The sequence below is a fragment of the Mandrillus leucophaeus genome, unplaced genomic scaffold (genome assembly GCF_000951045.1).
Source record: "Mandrillus leucophaeus isolate KB7577 unplaced genomic scaffold, Mleu.le_1.0 Scaffold1066, whole genome shotgun sequence".
Classification (NCBI taxonomy): Eukaryota; Metazoa; Chordata; class Mammalia; order Primates; family Cercopithecidae; genus Mandrillus; species Mandrillus leucophaeus.
In genome coordinates this window covers 409,486-435,431 of record NW_012098832.1, presented here as the reverse complement: position 1 = coordinate 435,431, position 25,946 = coordinate 409,486, and the positions used below count along the sequence as shown (strand labels likewise).

Here is a 25,946-nt window from a genome sequence, read left to right as displayed (position 1 = left end):
AAGGCACAGCTGGTTACCAACTTGCTTATACATCACCTTATTTTATCACTGTTTATTCATGTGTAAAGTGAACTGATGACCATAAAATGTAAGATTACTTTCTTGGGAAATTTGGTCATTACCATTTTTGTAAGCTTCGAGCTGGTATTTCCTGTCTCATCTCTCTGGAGATTATAGGGTACTTTAGATATTCCATTCTTTCCTTAAAAAAAAAAATTAAAAACTCAGAATATTCCAGTCTTATAAAATGTATTCTTCCCAAAGATCCTGGAAAAAAATTGGCTCTGTAACAAATAGGTTCTATTTCTATGAAGGTTTGTAATGCAAAGCTACTTTTTACATTCTATCTATGTGACTTGGATTTGATTTTAGTAAAAAACTAAAAAAGCATATGAACACAATCTCTAGGCAGGAGTCTGTACATAGACCCCAAGCTACAGATAGTGTATGATTGCTAAGGTTTCCTTAGACAGTCTGTGACTGTACTCCATGGTTAAGAAAACACAGCTAACCAAGTGCATTCAGCAAATGCCTGATGTGATTAAACAGAGTAGAGGTGACAAATTCAGTTTGGGCCCCATCGATTTTTTTTTTTTTTTTTTTTTTTTTTTTTTTCCCTTTTTGCAAAATTTACAAGAATCTTTTGACTTCCGTGAAATGTGTCCTATATTTCACATCCTGTGACTGCTGACCTACATTTTTCTCCAAATTCAGTGTTTCAAAAAAGGTTGAAGAAGTAATATTTAAGTGATCAAGCCTATAGCACATCTCAATATTCACAGAGCTGCTTTTAGTATACCCAAGTGTGGGAATCCCAGTTGTTCCACACTCCTTTTGTACTTCCCTCTCTTCCTCTCAGCTTCTAGCTCTCTCAGCCACCACCCAACTGATCTGCATAAGGAGATGACATCTCAGCCAATACTTCTGTATACAATTTCACTTATTAATAAAGAAATAAAAATGCACACCATTTCTTGAAGGCCCATGACGTCCCTGGAAATTTATCTATCTATCTATCTATCTATCTATCTATCTATCTATCTATCTATCTATCTAGTTTACAGTGCTTTAATCATTCATGCCTGGAATTTTATAATCATTATTTTCCTCTCTGCCAACAACCCTATTAGGTAGGTAATGATAACAAGAATGTTAATAACATTTATTTCCTGTTCATCAGGCACTGGACTAAACCTTTGATATATACAATCCCAATATGTCCTCACAACAGGCCCATGAGGTAGGTATTATTGCCACTATCAGATGTTGAAACTGAAGTTTGGAGAGGTTAATAATAACTTGCCCATTGCTTGTGGAACCAGGACTCAAATCTAGAGCTGTTGACTTTATGGCCTCAGTTTTTCCCAAAGCAGCATTCTAGGTCTCTTGAACCTTACCTCCCATGAATGCGTAAAGCCACAGGCCAGCATTCCCATTAGATCCTGAACTCCTTAAGGGTCAGGACCCTCTATTGTTTAACTTTGTGTCCTCCACCAAGTCCAGTGCTACACGTTATGAACAATTGGTTCTGAGAAAGCAGCAAGGTATAGAAGAAAGCACAGGAGTCAAATCCAAGCATACCTCCTTGGAATCTTGGCTTCACTACTTACCAGCTATGTGCCCTTGGAGATAATATGTCCAGAATTTTTATCATAAAGGGCTTGTGAGTAGGAAGCAATAAAATATAGGGGTTTATCTCATGTTGCCTAGCAAGCAGAGACTAGCAAGCAGAGAAGAGGGCTTTATGAAGACTGGTTGGGCAGCCATAGGTAACAATCTCCAAGCTATCCCCAAGTACCATCCTGGTTGTGGGTATGGCACACAGCCTCCCTAAGCCTCTGGATAATAGCACTCACCTCGTGGGCTCAATGTGTCCTACAGGGCATGTTCAATAACAGACTACTGAGCCCCATTTAGTATACTTACTCTGATTCAGTGAGAATCTGCATTTCTAATTAATTACCCGGTGATGCTGATGCTACCAGTCCAGGGACCACACTTGGGCATCACTGTTGTAGAGAACAGAAGAAAGGAGGGAGAAAGTACATGGTCAAATATAATAGATTTTTGTTAACCAAATATCCTTAGAGTGCATGGAAAATAATAAAAAGGAAAGCATAAAATATGAGAAGTCCCAGGACAAGCTGTTAAGACTGAGTCATGTGTAAGGGGCTCAGATATAATTTGATAAAACTGATCCGCTTATGTCCCAATGCCTCTACTGGATTGCTCTCTAGATGTCTCATTTGCAAAATGGAGTTGAAAAACATGATCTCTATCCAAAATGTGAAATTATTGTGTAATACACACACACACACACACACACACACACATCCCATGCCTGCTGTGTGCTGTTAAACCTACTTCTGAAATAAAAGTTGTCCCTGAAGAAGCCAGTGCTTCTGTACTTTTGCATATGAATAACACCCCAGCCAGCTCCATTTGAATTCAATACCATCTTCTTCTCCGACAATGCTTCTACTGTTTCCTTTGGAAAGAAATCCAACTAGTTGGCCACAAGATTCTGGGTTGTGCCTGGAGCCATGTGAAAGGTTTTGCGTGTTAAAAGCAAAACTGGCAAACGTAGGCTTTTTGACAGCTTTGTGAAGTGTGAAAAAAAATCATATTTCTCTGGCACAGTTTTATGAGTTTTTGTCTTGAGCAAAAGGGAAGCTTTGCCTGTGAAAATGGAAAAAGGGTCAAGGAAATGACCTCAGATTAGTGATCCAATTTGAGATCCAGTGAATTCTGAAACTGGAAAATTTCACCAAAATTCTCAGGTTTTCTGTGCAACTGCAGAGGAGCTTTTTTTGTACCAGGGGCACCAACTCTGACTCTGCTCCATCACCTGCAACTGACAGGGCCAAGAGTGCTTAATTACAGGGATCTACACAAAAGGCTGCTGAAAAGAGTAGCTGATCACGACTGGGACACAGGGCATGGTATTTGCAAGGATTCTTCCAGAAGGCACCATGTTTGTGTGAAAAGATGATTTGGCTAGACGGAAACATAAACTAAGGGCCTAGTAGAGGCTCATGAGAAAGAGCCAATTTGTATCTACAAATTTGCTGTAGTGAAGCTAACAAAAGGATGAAGAGACAGAAAATCTAGCCATAGAGGAATCTGGTCTCCTTCTGTCATTTCAACAGGTCATTTACCACATAGCTAACCAAGCACGAGCCTCACTGAGGGCTCCTATTTAAACAGCCCTTAGAGAGAGGCCTGGGCAATGTTCACGTGGTCATGTGTGTTTTAATTTGTCAGCACTTTACAATTTTAAAATGTGTTGTGATTTCTTTTCTTATTCTGTAAATATTTGCTTTCTTAAACCTAATTTTTTTTCTTGAGGAGAAGGCTCAAAAATTGTATAAGCTTCAGGCCTCTCAGAACCTAAATCTTCTCCATGGTGTCCATCACTTACAAAGTTCACTGAGTTAGAAAATAAGGAGACTTAGAAAATAATATTTCCCAGACGAGGTGACTATATTCATTTTCTAAAGCTACCATAACAAAATACCATAGACTGGGTCACTTAAACAACAGAAATTTAGTTCTCCAAGCTCTGAAAGCTGGAAATCCAAGAGCAAGGTGTCAGCAGGATTGGTTTCTTCTGAGTCCTGTCTCCTTGCCTAGCAGATGGCTGCCTTCCTGCTGTGTCCTCACATGGTCTGTCCTCTGTGCATGCGCAGTACTGTGTCCTAATCTCCCCTTCTTATAAGCACACCAGTCATTTCGGATTAGGGCCCACCATATGAGTTCACTTTACCTGAATTATTTCTTTAAAGGCTCTATCTCCAAATAGAGTAACATTCTGAGGTACTGGGGGTTAGGAGTTCAACATATGAAATTTAGGGGGACACAATTCATTCCATAACGTTTCTCCCTCTGGCCCACCAAGAATGATATAGTTCTTACTATGTTCACTCCATTCCAATGGCCCAGAAGTCTTAGCTCATTCCAGTATCAACTTTAAGTATCTTAATATCATCCATATTATCACTATCACTTCAGTTTTACTGTTGGGACACTAAAACTTTGGGAAAAGGCTTTTTTTTTTCCTCCCAGTACCCAGAAACCCAAACCCAGAGCTGCCATTAGTTGCTGGCATAACAGGAAGAAGTGGGCTCAGGCACTGTTGGCAGTTAAAAGAACAACTTACTGTTGAATAGTTCAACTCAACATTTGAAGTTTACACAATTATATTTTCCTCTAAGAATTTAATTGGCCTGGTTTATGACTCTATGCCAGCCCCAGAGGGCTGATTTCACAAGCTGGGTCATTACTTAGTCCCTACCCCACATCAGCAGGAATCTCAGACATGCCACTTCATTTTCCACCAGAGGGTCTCCACATGCCCAAGAACCCTGAGGGTCCTTCATGTTTATCCAGCTTAGCCTCTACCTCCAACATCGCTGCTTTTAATGTCCAACACCCCAAACCCACAAAACTACCCCAAAAGATCAAGGAAACCAAAAGAGAGCTATTGGCAAGGCAATTAAAATGGCAAATCTCACTTTGTGTTGGCTAGATGATTCACCGAAAAGTGAGGAGAGACTCTGATCATTCCATATTTCTGTATTTTATCTCCCATTTCTTACCACTTCACCTTAGAGATGGAATGTATGTGTGTCTGTGTTTCTCAATCTCTCTCTCTCTGTCTCTCTCCCCCTCCCGTGTGTGTGTGTGTGTGTGTGTCTGTGTGTGTGTGTGTGTGTGTCTGTGTGTGTGGTGGCAGCAAGCAGATATGATAAGAGCACAGAAAATTGTGGGAATAGAATAGAGGCAGAAACATAAGATCAAACTCTAGGATTTCCAGGTGACAGTGAAGGCTATTTTATCATATAAACCACACATCACATACATACCACATGCATGTTTTTACACACACACCCTTGCTGTAGGGCAAAACAAGACAAAAACAAAAATCAAAACTTTAAATGTCATAGGTCCACTGTAATTAATGAATCCTAAAAAATATGCCTGCACAAAACTGTAATCCATGCTTGTTGTTAGCTTATTTTTCTTTTTTATTTACGTAGTGGGTACCAGGGTCTTATTAGTTTGTTCATTCATTCAACAAACATATATTGAGCAATAATCATGTACTAAGAACCTGCTAAGTTCTAAGGATTTAAAGATGAACAAAACACAGCCCATAACAATGTAATGCAGAAAAACATGTACTTTCATAGGTCATTTTTGTACATGCAAGTCTGTGTGGGTACAGAGAGGAAGAGAGTGCTGCCTGGCATAGGAGAGTCAGGAAAATGGGGTGACCCTCAAGCTGGGTGGTGATGAGTTCCATGGAGAATAGCCCAGGGGACTGTCTTAAATGCAGGGAGGTTGTGTACAAAGACACCATGTCATAAAAGGGAAGTTAGAAAAGGAAGGGTCAGGTTTGTAGACTGAAAGTTGAATACGACATACAGAAGAAAAGTGGACTCTTCCAGAATTTGGGGCAATTTTTCGGTATCAGCTTTCCTTTTCATCTTTGTTATCTTTTTTACAAAGATTGAAAAGGCTTGGAGCTGATATAAATATGGTTTGCCCTAAAAATAAGATCAGTAACCACAGAGTGCTTGGGGACTATTTCTGACAGAAATGAATTTGAAAGGAAACTCATCTAAAAAATCTGTATTTTAGATGTGGTTTATTTCACAAACTAGAGGTGAATACATTTGAATGTAGGTGTTTGTGTTTGTGTGTTTATGATTTTTTAAAACTTTTATACCACTGATACCAACTATGCTCACCAGTTAGATAAGAAAAGATAATCTCTTATTTTATCTAGGTAGTGTAATAGCACAGGATAGGAACTGTACACTTTGAGGAGGCACTAGGCCAAACAAGAAGATAGAGTATCAAGGAAATTTTGAGGGTGCCTCTCAACATCAGCAACCATTTTTAGTATCCTTTATCCAGCATCACTCTAACAGAAGAGCTCTGGGTGGCCAGTACATGAGGAATCTAGATTTTGTGGTGTGGGCTGAAAAGATGTCCATAAGGCCACCCAATGCCCAGTGCATGTAATAGCTGTGACTTCATAAATGTGTTGAATGAAGAATCAATTCCAAGTAACTGTAAACTTTTTACACAGAAACTGATTTCTCTAATGCACTTTTCTGAATGCTAAGTTAATTTCAAGGGCTGTTTTTTTCTAGAAAGGGTCTTTATAACCAAATATGCCCACTGACATTTTGAATTGATAAAGTAAGAGTTTGGGGATAAAACTTAGAATAATTCCTGAGGGTCCTTCTCATGACATTAGGTCCAATATCCTTGCATTCAGGATTGGATTTTCATTTGGGCCCACCCAACACAGGTGTTTGAGGCAGTCTTTTTCTCCTCTCCTGCACAGAACATGTCAACTCTGTCTTCATGCCTTTGCTTAAATGAGCCTCTCCCCTGGAATGCCCTCCTTGCCCCTTTCTGAATATCTGAAGCCTGCCCATTGCTACAAGCCTTGCTCAGCTCCAGCTGCTGTGATGTATCTGTTCCCCTTCCCAGCACTGGCACCCAGATGTAGTTCCTACTGCCAGCAAACTTCTTCTTTTTTTAAAAAAATTATTGCTATACTAGGGTACATGTGCAGGCTCGTTACATAGGAATACATGTGCCATGCTGGCCTGCTGCACCCATCAACTCGTCATTTACGTTAGATATTTCTCTCAGTGCTATCCCTCCCCCAGTCCTTCACCCCACGACAGGCCCTGGTGTGTGATGTTCCCCACCCTGTGTCCAAGTGTTCTCATTGTTCAATTCCCACCTATGAGTGAGAACACACAGTATTTGGTTTTCTGTCCTTGTGATAGTTTGCCCAGAATGATGGTTTCCAGCCTCATCCATGTCCCTGCAAAGGACATAAACTCAAATCAACCTTTTTTATGGCTGCATAGTAGTAGTCCATGGTGTATATGTACCACATTTTCTTTATCCAGTCTATCATTGATGGGCATTTGGGTTGGTTCCAAGTCTTTGCTATTGTGAATAGTGCTTCAATAAACATACGTGTGCATGTGTCTTTATAGTAGCATGATTTATAGTCCTTTGGGTATATACCCAGTAATGGGATCACTGGGTCAAATGTTATTTCTAGCTCTAGATTCTTAAGGAATCACCACACTGTCTCCCACAAGAAGTGTAAAAGCATTCCTACTTCTCCACATCCTCTCCAGCACCTGTTGTTTCCTGACTTTTTAATGATCACCATTCTAACTGGTGTGAGATGGTATCTCATTGTGGTTTTGGTTTGCATTTCTCTGACGACCAGTGATGATGAGCATTTTTTCATATGTCTGTTGGCTGCATAAGTGTCTTCTTTTGAGAAGTGTCTGTTCATATCCTTTGCCCACTGTATGTTGCCTGTTCACTCTGATGATATTTTCTTTTGCTGTGCAGAAGCTCTTTAGTTTAATTAGAAGCTTCTTGATGACTGTACCAATCTTCATACTGAGTCTGGATGCTCCTGAACATGAAGAAAGCTTTCTAAAGAATACACAGCTAAGGATTTCTTTAATTAAACCAATTTTCAGATTCCCAGTTTCCATGTATACTCCTTTGTAACACTGATCTGCATGAGAACTCACCTAGATAAAGGTGTTCCTTTAACAACCAACTTTCTTCCCATTTACAAAAGAAAGGCACACCTCTTACCCAACCAAAATCTTACCAAACTGTAAAAACTTCCACTGTGCCAAGCAAATAAAAACATTCAAAATACTGACATAAATGCTAAAAAATACAACTGTATGGTTGTAATGACTGACTTTTTGCAAGTCAGGTGACTTTCAAATTTTTGCTTTTAATAAAATTGAGAGAGGACCTAATTGAGTTTAGATTATTAAAACGCTTATATAATAGGTCATCATATGACATAGATCCCTAAAGGAATTAAAAACCTGGGACGAATTGTTTCTGCAGACTCTTGTCCATCTTGTGATTTATGCAGAAAGGGTTTCTTGGTGCTTAAATGTATAAAAACAAAAGAATTGGAACAAAATTGATGTTGAATTTTGTCTCAACTTGGCAATTAGTAATGGAAAAGAAATAATTAAATGTAAAAGAAACAGTTCTATGCATCTCATTAATTTATACATCTCCAGTGTTTTAAATTTTATCTAATTATAAAAATGTGGTGTATATGCATGTTGCTTTTGATCAGTTGAGTGCTAATTATAAAATTCCAATATCAAAAAAGTGTTTTAATATTTATAGCTTTATGTCTTATGTTATAAAAATATTTAAATTTACAATTATATATACATTTTTGTTGAAGAGAGTTATGGGACCATCAATAAGAGATAAAAAGTACTGAAAATATACTATACCAGGATGGGATTCTACAGAGGAAGTAGAAAAAAACATAAGTCAAAGGAATAATCTAAAATTTCTAACTTGTTTGTATATTTTAACAGCTTTTCAAGGTATAATACATGTAGCATAAATTTTACTCGTAACTGTGCAAACTGTATATTTTTAAATAAATGTATATCTTATGTATCATTCCAACTTAGCTTCACAGCATTTTCATTATCCTAGAAATACCTTTGAGCACATTTGCAATCTGTCAGTATATTTTTAAAATAGATGATGAGTATCAAATAACTATGATATTTAGACTTTATTGAATATATTTAAGAGTGAAAATGCTGATATTTATAATGCACTGGAGATTATACCCTATGTATCTATGTAAAGCTATAATAAAAATATTAGATGTTCACTTAAGAACATGGAAGTTGTGGTTTAAGTTAATAAAAAAATAGGGGTTACCTAGGCAAAATTTGAAAGCCAGTAGCCTACACCATCTCACTGACCACTTAATTATATAATAGTCTACTCTGTCATTTTTTATTTCTATTTATAAAATAGATAAATTCTGTACTTGTTTGATTGGTTGATTGAAGTTCTTACTGTAGACCTGACTTTGATCCAAACTAGAGGGGTTCAAAATATATTTTTCATTTGAAAATATGCAGCACCCTTCTGTATATTACAGAGAGAAAGAGCAATAAAATATTTTTTCCTATTTTGAAACAGGATCAATTCTCCAAGTGAGAAGACAATGTTATTAAATTCTTGAATGACAACTAATGTCCTGTTTATTTTCTGGATCTTTAGTAATATTTCTGTTACCTTTGGTCTCTTGGAATTCTCTTGGCCTTAGATAAAAATTGGACTTCTTTTTGTTGTTCCTTTATTTTTATTGGATAAAACTCTTAGGCTTTATTTTCACCAAGTAAACAACATACATCTAGTGTTTTCTTTGATATTAAAAAAAATACTCTAAATCTCACTTTTAAATGAAGTTCTATCTAAACTTTATACAGTGTATATACACACATTCACGTGGATACATATGTGTCTAAAAACAAATTTTAAATAATTTTTGATTCCATCTTCACATATAACTTTCTCTGAGAGCATGAAAGAATACAATACAGTTCTTAAAATCAGAAATAAAACTGGCTTTTACTGCATAAAAATAAAAGGTAGGTTTGCTTTATTTCTCATTGAGTTGCCTACTCCATATTCTTTAAAAAAAAAAAAATAGAAAAGTCTTTCGATTACTAAAGAGATTAAAGAGTAAGGATCTACGTCAGCATGATAAAGATTTCTAAGTGTGATTAAGGTTCCAATCTCATGACATGTGGAATAACCTATGTAATTATATTCCCTTTAGAGCTACAGAAAAGTCCAAGTGACTGTAATACATGCTAACTTAATCTTAGCCACAGAAAATGTGTTTCTAATTTTCAAATTCGGCAATTTTTCAATAAAAGTTGTTGTACTTCGTCTGATCTATTCTCAAAATACGGAAGTGCTTGAAGCCTGACCACCTGCAATAACAGATTACTGCTCTCTAAAATATTACCATACACCTACAATGTGGAGGCGCAAAGCTTTGCTAAAAAAGATCTTTGTTGTTTTTTCTAAAAGACAGAGGTGATCCCAAAGTAAAGCTGGTTTTCAGCAGCCTCTCTGCTCCCAAATGCGACCGGCATCAAAGTCTAATGAAAACCTGTTTGCGGACACTGGATCCAATCCAAGGTACACCATTGGCATATTCTAGACCCCTTGGGACATGACTCATATAAAAAACACAGGGCTGTCATCGGATGGCTGGTGGCTCAAATAAATCAAATTTACTTTGAAAACTGAGGCATACCAAAATTTTATTAGGTGAAACTTTGGCATTTCTTATAGCCAACTTGCACATATATATTTTTATTACTTACAGCAGTTAAAAGGTATGCTACCAATCATATGCAAAACAAGAAAAGATTGCAGAGTACATTTTTTTACTGGGTGGTGGTAGGAACTACTTTTTTTTTTTTTTCCTTTAAAGGAACTCCAAATAGTTAGTTAGTAATAGGTGGCGTCAAAGAATGCGGCCCAGTGTTTGCATAATTCACAAGTCCTCTGGTGAAAACTTCTCCATTGCAGACTCCGTTTAGCAGATCCTATCACTAATCTTAAAGAATGACTTTTACCCGAAAGTGATTTCTTGCTCACTAAAACTATCAACTGCACCACACTTCATAGGATGATGACAGATAGTGTTTATAATGTGCATTTATGAGAAACAGACATGAACATACTCAAGTTCTAGATGATCTAAAAAGAATTAAACTTTAAGCTTCAAAGGTCTACTACTTCTTATACACCAATTCATACATTAAGTCAGTTTCAAATTCTGTATAGGAACATTTTATTTTCTCTTCAGTTAAATATTAGAAAATTCTTTACTTAAAAGTCTAATATATATTTACCTTTTAAATATGTTAATTGATCATCAAAGGCATACCAGAAAACAGGCATTTACCCAAAGAATAGTATATTTACAAGTTAATACTTACTTTTAAGGCCATATTTCTCACATTTAAAAAGTGATAGCAGCTAATTTTCCTTATTCGGCAACTGCTTCAAGATTTTAATGTGGCAACACATGTACTATTGTGTACATGTTCAAATACACACACAGGTACACATTTTACCATGTAGTACATAGATTTCAACTGGCAAGCTTAGACCAGAATCTCTTAAAAGATGTACATGAACCTAAAATGTTACTTTCTAAATATCGAGTTTTGTATAGAATTCATAAAGGTTATTGTTTTAAAATTATAAAATTGTGGTAGGTCATGTATAGTTATAAATACATTCAAAATATATATATTATATTAAAAACACATTGTACATTTCTAAAAGAGTGTCCAGAAATATTTTAAAATCCATTCTTTCATAGCTTCTTTGATTATTTAATATTGTTCCATGAATGAACAACAGCCCTTTTGCCATACAGCTCACTCAGCAAGCAGTAACAGATACCACAAGGAAAACCAACTTCATGCTAGGCTGTGTTTTCAGTGACTGAGCACAAGCCAGGTCAACGCAAACCAAATCAACTATTTTGACTGAATTTACCTATGACTTGAGGAAATCGGTTACTTTGAATACGGATTTGACTGAACAGAAATCATTTCATTTGAAATGGCTCAGTGATTTTCACAGAGATGTAGCTTCAATAAAATCTGTGAGAAAGGAAAAACAGTGATTTGGTCACAGAATACAAGGGAAGAAACACATCTGTAATCAATGAACAAGTAATTGTTTAAGGCTTATTACCTGCTGAGCTTTGTGCTAGAACTATGAAGAATAGAAAAGAAATATAAAAAAGTATTCCTGTCCTTAAATTGCTTACAATCAGGTTGAGAATTTATAAATGATTACAGGAATTATCTAGGAGCCAGACAAGACAGTAAGTTGATCCATGCCAAATAGTGTGGTAACACACACGTTTTATGAAAGTGGGCTTAGTTTGGTGTTTTAGAAGGGCAGGATTCTGATAGTGAGAGAAGACAGGAGCGGCTGAGACCGACCATACAGAATTTGGTCTCACCTGTGTCTACCTATGTTTGTTTCTGTTTCCTCCTCAACTTGAATAGTCTTTGTCCTCTAACAGATTACTATTAATAACTTCAACCTCATAATTTGTTTTTTAAATTTTGTTTTTGGAAAACCACCATAAATAAAATCAAAGACAAATTGTGAACCTGGAAAAAGCTTTTCCGTATCTCTGATAAAGGGTTGATATCTTAACAGCAATTACCAATCAGTGAGGTCAGACATGTACAGTACTAGAAAAAAATAAGTGAATGTAAGACCCCCAATAGGCCACTGAAAAAAAAAGTCTGGTTGGCCAGTTATAATATAATAAATCATTTAACTTCATTGATAAGTATAGCCATTTCTATTAAGAAATGTAATTTTCACCAAGCAAACTGCCGACATTTTGAAGATATCAAAGACTGGAAGAAATGAGGACACTTGGTCACAGATAATGAGAAAATAAATGGATTTAACAATTTTGGAAGGCACATTGGCACTATGTTTTAAAAGCCACGACATACGTAATAAACTTTGACCCAGAAATTGAATTACTAGGACATTTTCTTAAGGGACTCATTATGAATATGCTCAAAGGCTTAATAGATAAGGATGTTCACGGCACTGTTCTAAGATTTTTAAAATTTGGAAATGACATAAACGTCCAATAACAGAGGACTATTTATATAATTAAAATTTAAAATTTATTTGAGAAATAACGTTTAGTGATATGAAAATATGTCCTATATACTAATATGCAGAATGGTTCATAAAACACTTTCTGGAATGCATTTCAAATTTTAGAAGGAATGTACAGAAAAACACTGGAAAGAGATACATTAATATGTTACCAGTGAAATCATGGTTTTCTAGGCACTGGGAATACAGGTTACTTTTCTTTGTCTTTTTTTAATTTACAAAAATACATGTTATTTTTACTTGAAGAAATTTATTCACAAAACGACACTGCAAAAATATTTTGAGACTAAAGCTGTTTGTACATATTTAAGATAGCTTTGTTAGGCTAAGGTACTCAAGCTTGCTATAGACTGTTCTCCAGAGGAATTTCTAATAATGTGCATTTATGATAATGTCATTTCACTGCAGCTTTAGAAAAAGGGAATATTTAATAATGTTATAGTATGCTGCTAATTTTCTTTTTAAACCATTTTTGAAATTTATTTTGAAAAATCCTACATTTGTATGTATTTTATCAAAGTGATAGTTTACTTTTAATTACGATTCATAGATACAAAATTGAAACATTTAAAATGTGTATAATTGTACAAAATTTTATAAATGTTTATTAATAGGTTTAAGAGACCTTTTCCTAAAATGTTCTTAGGTCAGAAGAAATGGGATCAAGAACAGATTTGCTTAACTTTCTTCTTGTACAACTTATGAGAATATTAGCAGTAACAAAAAATCAAAATCCTAAGCTCTAACCAAGCTTTGCTTCATGGGTTTAAACACAACTCATTCTTGACTATTTTAATTAACATAAAAAATAGTGGGTATAATCATAAGCAATAAATAGTCAAAAGCTTTCTATTATTCTCTTAGCTACACGTGATGTAATTTTTCAGGAAATATGCCATATTGTGATAAATGTATTTGCCTCTGACTATTGAAAGTTGGCTGAGTTTTGGGGACACATAAAACATACTGAATATCCCAGAAAAGTCAGTTTGAATTATAAATAGTTCTGCCAATATGGATTGTGGATAAAAATAGATTTAGTTCAGCCTATTTCTTTGCCAGTGTGGTTCCTAATTCTAACTTGAAAGAGACAGATATTGATGTGCTTAACTTGCAGAAATTATTTCTTACAGAAGAGTGAAAGTTTATTCTCACCCACACTTACTCTTCCAGACTGTTCAGTGTAACAGTTTTTTCTTTAGGTTCAATCAGACCTTTGGGCCAAAGTCCTTTGTCAACCAGTCAACAATAAAGCTGTTCTCAATCATGAAAAATGATTGTTTTCCTCATAGGCATTCTTGGGAAAGGGGGAAGTCTTCTTCAGATTTAAATTATAAATTAGAGGGACATTTCTTCTAGGAATAGAGTGATTTTGTTCGTTTCCCCCAAATTAAATAAATATGAAAGGATAATTTTCTGAGCTTTTTGACGAAGGGGCTGTGAACAAACAGCCTGAATTGTATTTGAGCAAATAAGTAGAGCTCAGCAGAGATAAAACATGACCCTTTGCTGAGGGAGTTCTCCTTTGTATACTAGTGATTCCAAGCCCTTACCCCAACTTTGTCACCGCCTTGACCCCTCTTCCAACTCATTAAGCAAGTGAAGTTCCTACTGGTGACACTTTGAGGCAAATTCCTTAGGTGGTCAGACATGAGATCTCAACATTGTAAAAATTTTACTCTCTAACCTGACTTGCAACTATGATCCTATGAAAACCTCCCATAGCTTCTTTTTCAGATAGTTCTTGCACAACTATCTTTGCCCCTCCCTCCCCTGCTTCTTTCCCCTTCTCATTAAAGATTTAAGAGCAGCTAACTATGAAGAGTTGCTCCTGTTGCTGAAGTTTTATTACTTTTGTAAAATGCAGTGTGGCATACCCATGCTATTAAGCATTACAAATAAAACTACAATGTCATTAGCCAAACTAAGTAAAATAAGAATGGTGTAAAGAGCACTATTTCAGGAGTCAAGACATCTATATTCTCATATCTTTCTCATTCATATGACTTGTCATTAAACTAGTCATTTAATGAAATGTCTTTGTGCCTCTATTTCCTTTCCTAAAAAAAATGAAGTAGCTGCACTAGTTATGTCCTTTCCAGCTTTAGCTGTCTGTGCACCTAAATCTGTTCATAAAACTGTCTTTAAAAATTATTTTTTTTCCCGTCTTCAGTAAGACAGCTTTGTCAGCCAATGATATTGAATGAGTACAATCTGATTTGCCACAAAACCTGCCACTAAATCTGTTCATAAAAATATTCTTGAAAACTATTTTAGAAAGCCTGTATGCTATTACCGTTGACATCTCCTGCACAAAAAAGGCAAACGAAGAGTTTCTCTGAATGTATGTGCTTATTTTATTATTATTATAATTTATTCTTTTTTTCAGAAGGCTTATATTATAGAAAAAGTGTTAAGCAGTAAACTCATTTATAGACATCCTAAGAAGGTCAAATAGAAAATAAAATCATAAATAGATTGTCACTACTGCAAAACAATGCAAACTTTCTCCATCTGTTTGGCTTTCTTGCTCCTTAGACTAAGCAACTGATCAGATATGCTTGTGCAAGTCAGCTATGATATTTCAAACTATTGCTTTTATACATATTCAAAATCAGTATTAAATACCAGGAATAAAACAATTATTAATTTCTGATAAAACCCAGAGTGCATTTTTTAGCTTCTTCATAGAAGATTGTTGAGCATTTTGATTTTGATTCAGAATGTACCTTTGATGACTGACCACTAATGTTTTCTTGCATTTGATACTTAACCTTAGAAAATTAATTTGCATACAAAGTATGTTCTTCTGAATTTGGCAGCAGAGAAAGAATTGTCATTAAATAAATTCACAGTTTTATTTTGAGAATGAAGGAGTTGTTGCTTTCTCTCTAAATGTTGTCATTATGATTATTAAACTGTTGGAATACCAGATATTTGTTGGTAAGAAACCTCAGTTGCTTTAAATTCCATCTTGTTTTCAGATAAACTGCTCAAAATGTGTTGGGTTGTATTAATAAAATATATAAATATTTAAATAGGTTTTGTAAACAAAGTTGATGTGATTCGTGATTCCATAAATGCACGGTGAGACTCCTATTATGCAAAAGCTGTTGTTTCAGGTACCATGTGACATTCAAAAGCAACTCATTGAGTGTTCTTCTTTGGTAAAGCCAAAAATATATAGTTAGAAATAAACCAAAGAAACTGAAACAGCTATAGCACAAGGCAGAATTTAGTAAGTGCCAAAGCATAATGTATGATGAGTCAAGACAGAAATATCATACTTGGGTGATTGATCAGGTAGGACTTCCTGGAAGAGGTTATTTGAAATGAATGGGTAGTACATCCCTTCAGGAATGCTATGGGGACAATGTGTTCCAAGGACATGTTAGAAACACTGAAACTGGTCCAGGTTCTCCTTATATTATTACCTCCACTTAGAACTTACTCTACATATCACTCACTACTGGTTGCATTTCTCCCTCAAGAATTCTCCCAAAGATCACCGAGTTTATCTGCACAGAGAGCAGATATAGAGGAACAGCAAGGGGCTACCTGGAAAGGTAAACTGGACCTACGTTATGGAGGGTCTTGAATGCCAAGCTAAATATGGAGCTGATTCTATGGATGTTGGGAAGCCATTGAGCCTTCAGGGCAGGGTTACTATGTGATCAGCTTTTAACAACAGACTGGCAGGCAAGCATAGGATAACTTTGCCCAGGGAGAGTCCTTAGGGTTCAGAAATTAGGGAGGGATCTTTGAAGACCTGCCCCCGGGTGATGGCAGTGAAAAGTGAAGGAGAAGGACTGGTTTAAAGAGACAACTAAAGGGAAAATCAGTAACCTCTATTATATAAGAAATAACTATAGTTAAAGTATTTAATACCATAATGGCTTCCAAAAGTGTTTTCGGAAATTTCTACCTGCAAAAAATAGAACCAAGAAAATTCTGTACAGCTCAGGAGTAGCTGAGTAGAAGGCCAAAGAAGGGCTAAAGTGATTTTGTTAACTTTCTCATTTATTCTTTTTTGAAAATTTATCAAATAGATTTCGATGTTAACAACTGGCTGAGATCTGATATTCTAAGTTAATTCTATAATGATTGTTGTGGGGTTTGAGAAATAAAAAAAACCTGTTCATTTCTTTAAAACACCGAATAATTACCTAGAACATAAAGTATAATAAATATATATATATTAAATAAAATTTTTAAAAAAGTAATTCTAATATAAACATTTTTTAAGAGGACTCTAGAATTTATAGCTTCAGAAAATCAAACTTTCAAAAGCATTTTGTCATATATATTATAGTTAGCGATATTAAGATTTTTTAGTTTCTAGAACTTTAATTACTAACTTAAATGAAAATTAATATTTTAGTACTTGAAAAGTCACTTAATTTTCATGGGATGTTTAAAAATGTTCCTAAAAATGTTAGGCACTCTATTTGGAAAAACTCAAACATGTGAATCATATGAGAACTTTATATGTAAGTAGGTTTACTTTTTATAGCCATTTACTTTCAAACCAAAAGTTGTGTGATTAACAATAAAAATCAAGTTTTCTCACACAGTCATAGACTTGTTCACTTTGCTGCACTGTATAAAGCATGTCCATACATATGTGGAGCCAATAAGACAAACTGACTAAAGTATATCATCATATACACAAAAGAAACCCAATACTCCACATAAAATGTTTAAGTTACTGAAACAATAATATAACGATTATTTAAAATATGGACTTATGTGCTTTGAAAAATTTTCTCTTTTTAAACCAAAATATCTTATTTACACAGAAAAACTACCAAATAAAACAAAATACTGACATCTTACTATAGAGGATTCATTCTGACCCAGCAAAAAATATGAATTTTTTAGGTACAAATTAAGTATCATGATTTTAAAAAACAGATTAGTGACAAGAGTAGCAATAAACTGAACACAAAAACCTACTTACAAAGTTGTACAATTAGCAATAAAAATCAAGCTTTCTCACACAATCATAGACTTGTCCACTTTACACTTTGTAAAGCATGTCCATACATATTTGGAGCCAATAAGACAAAGGAAACCAAAACAGTTTATTTTTGAATAACCGTATTTGTGAATTCCTTGATAACATGTCAGGTGACTTAGAGACAACATTGATCTGGAGGATTATAAACACAAAAATTTCTCATGGCTGAGTAATGCTAATAACAGCAATAACACTCATTTGAACCCTGAAGAAAAATAATTGGGAGGACCAAATTTGTTCTGCAGAAAGTACCCAAATTACTGAGGTTGAAACAGTCATTTGAAATAAATCATGTGTTGTGGTAACACTGCAGAAAGCCTTTACATCCCTTCTGAACATCCTGAGATGTAGTAATACATGGTTTATTCACAAACATGCTGTCATGTATAAATGTCCATCTTTAGATATGAATTATGCAGATGATAACATCAAAATGGCAATCTAATAAAATCCAAGCTTCCACAGTCTTGTCTATTTTCAGATTTTTGCAAAGTACAATGAGAATATTTCTTTCTGCTGTTTCACACTTAAATACATTGACTGTCCAAAGGAAAAGTTTTGTCAACAGTTTATAAGCAAGAAAAAAATTGAAAAACTTGGATAATTTTCACTTTGCAGATTTGTTGACATATAGTTTTTAGCTTCATGAAATGACTTACTTAAAAATTTGCAAAAATTATAGGAAATATATTAACATGTAATGACAAAGCAGAAATTTCAACTTTAGAAAATCGAGGCTAAAACAATTTGCTACAGGTGTTAATTGATACAATAATTTGGATCTTTGTAAAAACTTTTTAAGAGCAAGTGACATCTGTGTATTATTGAGGAAACATTTCACGAGTATTTTGAAATGCTTGATTTTAGAAAATATATTAACTGGATTTGAAATTTCTTGTTGTGCAATGAGGACTTTTATCAACGAAAGAAAAACAAGCTTTAGATTTAAAGCATGAATACACCATTCATGTTTAATTTAAAGTGTTCAAATAATTTGAATTCTGCTCAATGGATGTAAGAACTGTGATATGGAGTAAAAGTGATAAATACATTTTTGCTATTTGCTACCTCCTATTCATATAAACAAAGTTTCTCACAGATTATTTCTCTTAAGAATGTAAAGAAAAACCATCATTTGAAAAAAATCTTGATTAGGATATATGCATAACCAACCAAATCATAAAACTCTATAATAAAATGTTAAGTACACAAAAGCAAGATCTAGTTTCTCATTTAAAAAATTTGGAAATATTTTATTTAGAAGCTATGCACAAATTCAATATTTAATATCCTGCCTAACATTTATGTTTTGCTTTTCATAACATATCCATATAAGGTAAAGAAAGAATATACATATATATATGTACATATTTTTCACCAAACTCCTTATAGACACCTCCAAAATCCTCTCTAATTTACCATGATATGCTGTAGAAATAGAATCATTTAATCTGTGATTGAATATGAGTAAGTCTGAGAAGAAATTCCTAGGAAAATAAATTTAACTGTTGAGTAAAGTGTGATAAAGCAAATGAAAAACAAGCCCAAGATAACTCAAAAGTTAAGAATATTACCAAGAGGAAAAATAATGTTGGCTACAGCTTAACTTGTTTTTTGGTTTGTAAGACTTAAAGAAACTATGAGAGGAAGCACATATCTGCGGACATAAGAGTATAAAGATATTCCAAAAGGAAAACATTTCAAAAGCACTTATCCTTCTCCAAGTTTCTCTAAAGGGGTTCCCAATGTGCTAGTGATGGAAACATGTACTAGGTATTTGTTGTGGTTTCTTATAAAAACCAAGTTATAGATTGTCTGAAGTTGTAGTCAATGACTAAATATTGTATGACTTGAGTAAGTTTTGGTACTTGGGAAAATAGCTTCAAAGCTTCACTCTTCTGGGGACTATCTGGGAACAGGAAGGGAAGAAACATTTATATATTCTTAAAATAACCTACATCAATAAATCAACATTCATATTAAATTCCTCAACTGAGTGGTGATATGTATCAGAATTTCTGCTAACTGCAGAGACACAAAGATCTTTTTTAAAAATATGCTACTTTAAAATCCCATACAGAAATAGGCCTGAAGCTTTAAATATGTATTCCAATAACTTGTATTTCTTAGAACTACTGTACTTTTTATCTCATGTACTGTTTGAGGGTTTTCCAGGTTCAATATTGTGTGCATCAAATTACTCCATATTCCTGTATGTTTCAGAGAGTCTGAAGAGACAAAATAAGATACTTTCCTTTTGATCTAAAATGGTATTTCCTATATAAGAACAAAAAGCCACAAGAAAGTTTTAAGGCTTCTGCAATTAGCGTATTAAAAAAACTGTACTGCCTAAAACTGAACATAATTTCCAGCAAAAGCTTGCCAAATCTATTGGAAAAGGCAGAGTCAGGAAGAATGTCTATGTGGCTACAAATAATAGCAAAACTCTATGTTATAATACAAATAATAACCTAAGAGTTATTGAAGGCATGAGAATAACTTATAAAAAGCAATTGTAAAGCATTTTGTAAAATATTATTGCCATTCAAATGTTAAATGATGACAACAGAAGTTCTTCAGGGACTGGTAAAAAGCAAACACTGTTGGAAGAGGAACTATAAGGAAAAAGTAAAGAAAATGGAGCGGATATAAAGACCTCGTAAATTTGAGAGAGAAAAAAAAGACAATTGTGAGTGATAAAAGGAAAAGCCTTGCCAATTTTATGTCCAAATCTACCAGAATAAATAACTCATTTTTAATTTCAGGGGACCCAAACCCAAGTAGGAGAATAAAAGGTAATCTCTTAAATGTTTATAGAGACATTTTTCACACATATAAGCAAATACAGAAGAAATATGTACTAACTGATTCTATTTTAAGATCGTGTAGTACAATTAAATTATTTTTAAAGGAACATAAAGTAACAAGGGTTCATCATTTCTGCTTAGTCTTTATTAACATCTAGAGTGGAACAACCTAAAAAAGAAAGATAAGATGCTCAGCAATCTTCATCACTCGCCCATCAAAACAAGGGCTTTAGAAAAGTGCCTTGATAATCAAACCTTGTTTCCTAAAAAACCAAACCTTTATAGAATAATGATGATAATGACGATGATGTTGAATTCTTAACAGAGTATGCTTAATTCTTCTAACTTTTATTTTAGATCTTGAGTAATTTAATCTGTAAATTACCTGCAAAACCAATAGCATGGGCAATGCTCTCTGAAACAGGTACATTTAATCAAAATGAAGAATAAAGAAAGGGTGCTTATGTAAATCACATACAGATTTTGCCAATTTGGCAGAATGGATTCCTTATTATTTTGCTGCCCTGTTTGGAACTTGTATGTTCCTAATTATTGCTGTTTAGCCTCTTAGGAAGACAAAAAGGAATAAAACATGAATGAATGTTTTCTAATGATAATTAATTGCTTTTTTTAAAAAAAAAAGACTCAGATAATAGGAATAGGATCAAAAGATATTTTTGTTTTACTTGACTGTTTTTATCCATTTTACAGTAGTCATCTTCCAGAAAGCAAGACTTACCATCAATAACTAATGGGGGCCAGTCCTGGAGAATCAAGGTTCATCCAATTTTAGGTTGTGTATTCAACACCCCCATGTTTTTATCTAGCTCACTTTTGTCTGTAGAGTCTGAGAGTGAGAGACTAGTTCACTCTCCTCTGCAGAGGCTGAGTTATCTTGTTTAGATTGTATGTCGACTACCTTAAAGGGTGACTGCAGAATCCTCATTTCCCACATGCTATGAAGAAAAAATGATACAAACAAAGGAAGGGGAATGAAAGAAGTAGAAGAGGGAAAGAAAGAAAAAGAATCAAAGAGACTCTCCTACACAGTCTGCCCCTGAAGAAAACATCTGCCTAAATGTTTTGTGCTGAGAATGACCTGTTAACATGATCTGAAGTTAGAGCAGTTAGGGCTGGGGAGAGGGGAGAAGTGCATGCTTGGAGAAAATTGAGAGACAAATGTGAGGAATAAAATTATGTTTCTCCAAAAAGTATAATATATAAATGCTATTGTCAGAAAAATAAGGGTAAAAAGGAAAGGAAAACGTACATACATATAGGCAGAAATTATAGAGATTGAGGTTCAAACAGGAAAAGTTGTACTAGCTGAAAAATCGACAATCCAAAACTATGAAATCAGTGGGCCTGAAAGAGGAGGCATGTACAAAGTAGAATAAGGATAGCATGATGTTTCGGTGCTTTTATCCAATGGAGAAAATTTGCTTGACCCAGTTTTGAGATAATCTCACCCTATTTTCTCGGACTTACTAGTATAAAACTTGGTCTAGAATGATCTCTGAGGGTGCTATATTACAGATCTTTATAATTGCTGTCAAAATTTACTGAGCATGTACTGCATGCTTGGTACTGTCTTGAAAAGTGTGCAGCTAATTGCAATCCTGTGCTGTAAGTACTATGATCATTTCCATTTTGTACATAGAAAAATTGAGGCACAAAGTTTCATCACCTGCCCAAGTTCACAAAGAAAGTAAGTGGTGGAAGTGGGAATCTAATTTAGGCCAACTAACTCCCAAGCCCCCTAGTTTAATCACAACACAGTATGTTGACATTTTCGTAATGATATTTAAGTTACTTATCTGAAATGATTTCTAACGAGTAAAGGAGATTGGTATAAAGTGATTGTTCATTTCGATTCAAGCATAGAAATGGCAGGCATTGGGTTAGATTCTGGGGACAGAAAAGAACAAAATCCAGTTAGTGTGCTCATAAATATTAAAGCCTGGCAGAATCCTCACAACAGGAATGAGAATGTCAAGGAGGGAAGATGCAAAACTGTATGACAGGAAAGTTTGTAGTAGTGAAGTACTCAAGTCTGAAGCAATGAAGTGTAGGCCTCAGAAACTACAACAGAGGAAAAGTGGAACAGCTTTTCCCCCACAAGTAGACACATTAAACCTTGCAATAATGTAGGCACTCCTGGGCAGATTAGAACTACTCATCTTTCTGTGAGCCTTCTAATCATTCCAGAGCTAAAATATAGGCCTTCAAGAATGTTTCAGATGTACACACAAGTCCATGTAGTCAGTCAAAAGAACGAAGCAGCATCTGTGTTCAGTCCACTGGGTTGAAATTTACTGAAATTATGAAAATATTAGGAAAACCTATCAATGATAAAGAATCATGCTCAGCATAATAAGGATGCATTAATAAAAGCATTGGGGGATGGAGTGGAGAAGTGAGTTGAAGATTAAAGCCAAGCCAAAATATGAATGGGATGTTGCTGCAAGATTAAGAGGTTCTTTGGTATTATAAGGAAAGAAAATTAGGGCACATTAATTTATGGAAAGACAGTGAAAACAAAATTGTCCCTTATGTCATCTAAGTTTGGATTTGCTATTTTTATTACCTTTTAAAGATTTATAATAAGAAAAATGCAATGGAGAAATTAAGAATCATTAGGATATAATGATGAGTTTCAAAGACAGCCCTAATGAAAAGCAGGAATATTTAAAAACATAAATCCCCAAATCATATTTCTGTTTAAAATCTATAGTAATGCTCTGAGTCTTTAAAATCCACTGAGCTGAAATATGTGCTTATATTGGCTGTTGAATTATGATTTAAATGTATGCTATATTAAGGAGGTAAAATATTTCTTGCCTTACATGAAACAAATTTAATTGTGGAAAATTGAGGAAAGACAGAAGATTGAAGACACAAAATAGTAATCATTAAAATCTACTGTACTATTTTTAAAAAAGGAATATGTATATACTTTCTTATATCTAACTTGGATAAAACACATGTGAGCAAAATACACCAAAATGTTAACAGAGTTATCTCTGCAATGTGATTGCAGGCATTTTTTTTCTTTTTTCTTTATACTTCTCCTGATTTTTCAGTTTCCATAATGAGCTAGTACTACTTTTATAATTAGAAAAAGGCCATGTTATGTTAAAATAGACTTGTGTCTATGTTCAAGAAGAAGTGAATTATATAATAATAAATTAGACACCAATTAAAAACACAGATCATTAGCAGCATACAGCCAGAGTTTACAAAGAACAACTTAAACCATACAAACTTCATAACTTCTTTTGGCTTGAACTCTAAGATTCAGCAGATGTTATTTTGGAATTTTAGTAAAGGACATAGTATGGTCTCCCGAGGTTTTACTGACAGATGAATTTAAATCTGTTTGGATCAGAGAAACTGCACTTGGTTGAAAAACAAGGCTGTAGGTCCTTAAACAAAAGGAAATAATGACCTGATCAAGAGAAGAGGCTAATGAAAGAGCCGTAATATCAATCAGCAACCAGCCGTAGGGAACAGAGGCATAGCCTAGGCAGCACATGGAGTATTTAAGATGGTAAAAGGCTCTGGTAGGGAGAGAAAATGGCAATACGGCAGGGAGAGATAATGATTATAAAGCACCTGCTTCGTGCAAAGTATTGTGCTAGTCTTTGGTGTATTGCTCTCTTGTACTGTGTGAACAATATCTCTACAAGTTAGGAATTCTTTCCAATTAACAGATGAGGAAATTAAGAGTAAAAAAGATGTTAAATGTAACAAATAGTAAATACTGACAGATACAGCAACTTATCTATTTACTTAAATGTGATCTGAAAAATAAAACCTATCAATAATGAGTTCCTAGTAAGCATTAAAAAAACAGAGAAATTAGTGTGCTAAGCATTGACAGAAGTGTACTATGTAACATGAAAGGAAAAACTCAAGGATTTTTGCTTTTCATTTTTAAAATTTTTTAAATTTCGACTTCACATATTACATTTAATAACGTGGAGGATACAAGAACAGTTAGCCCCTTTCTCTACAAATATAGTGAAATTATGGCCAGAATATTGTATCTCGTTATGAGAGATTTATTCCAGCAAAGACAATAAGGTCCATAAAAATACTAAGGTAGTGCCTGTGGAGAGCCTGACTAAATGTTGACTAGGATAAGTCATAACATAGCTGACATGCATAAGCACTTGGAGGAAATGATGGGACCTGATCTAAACAGGATAAGTAGAATAAAAGTAAGGAAAGGAAGAAGCATAGGTCAAATATCAATAAAAACCTTTCCAACAGTGGAAACTATCAAAACCAGAAGATTTGTTCCCAAAGGAGATTCATGATTTTGGAAGATTTAATACTTGACTGAGTAAACATGAAAGAATAACTAATCGAGAACAGTTCTCAATTTTATGCTTCTATAGATTCATTTGTAAATAAACTGTTGAGCAATGATGCCCCATTTATTCATCAGCATTAGGGAACAAACTGTTCTGTAGAAGTCGGTTCCCCAGATATTGCAGGACTTGCAACAGCCACAGATTTTTAAAATTTTTTCAACTTCTTTAATGGGAAATTATTTAAATTACATTACTCAGATCCTTGGCTTCTTCAACATTCCAATTCAGAATTACGATATGAGATAGCAAAACTATGTGTGCAAAGGCTCCTGGAACATGGGCTCTGGACAAGCAGTGTCCCAGTCTTAGTTCAAGTAGAAAGTAGCTATGACCTTGAAGGTCATTTATCCTTCTGGTCCATAAATATATATATATATATATATACACACTGGAATTCGGTTGCTGACCCAGCCCCAGCCTCGGCTTTCTTGTCGGCACCAGGTGGCACAGCACTCCGTCTGTAGGTATCTCTGTCAGTTTCCCCTCTTGTGAGTCTCGCAGGTCGCTCACCCTCCAGATCTTTAGGCCGAGGCCTGCCAGTCTCTGGACGACTACGGCGTAGGGTGGCAGGCACAATCTCCGGGGGCAGATGAAGGTAATCACGGAGATACTGGATACCCTCATTGGTAAGGTACCAGTAGAAATGTCTCCAGGCAAACTGTTCCTTCAGGTAGCCCCGGGACTTGAGAGACTGCATGGCCTTCATGACATGAAGGTTGGGCACATTCTTGTCTGCCAGCTCCGGGTGCTTAGGCATGTGGACATCCTTCTTGGCCACCATGACTCCCTCCTTAAAAAGGAGTTCGTAAATGGCAATCTGGTTCTTCTTAGGCATCAACATCTCGGCGGCTACAGGGTCCGGAGCCGGGGCTGGAAAGCCATATTTTTAAAAAATATACAACTGTAAATAAAAGTATGGGGAAAATGATCTCATTCACACGTGCACATGTTTTTCTTTGATGGGTAATAAGAAGTTGAATAAGTGGGTAAAAGGGATTTTAGCATTCTAAAGTTATATTTATGATGACCGGAACTTATTCATTCTGTGTGTAATTAAGCATAAATACACTTTTATCAACCATTGCTCCATTGATTCTACTTTTAAGAACTTTATTGCTGTATAATCAATGTATGATAAACTGTACAATTTAA

General features: G+C 34.8%; 1 pseudogene across 1 annotated transcript; it reads right to left on the bottom strand.

The window, feature by feature from the left end:
• Positions 1-20,153: 20,153 nt before the first annotated feature.
• On the bottom strand, positions 20,154-25,668 carry LOC105543174 (annotated as a pseudogene). Its single transcript, XR_001006588.1, has 2 exons — positions 25,184-25,668; positions 20,154-20,223 (listed from the first exon to the last, which is right to left on the bottom strand). The product of XR_001006588.1 is annotated as a 40S ribosomal protein S10 pseudogene (transcript).
• Positions 25,669-25,946: the final 278 nt, after the last annotated feature.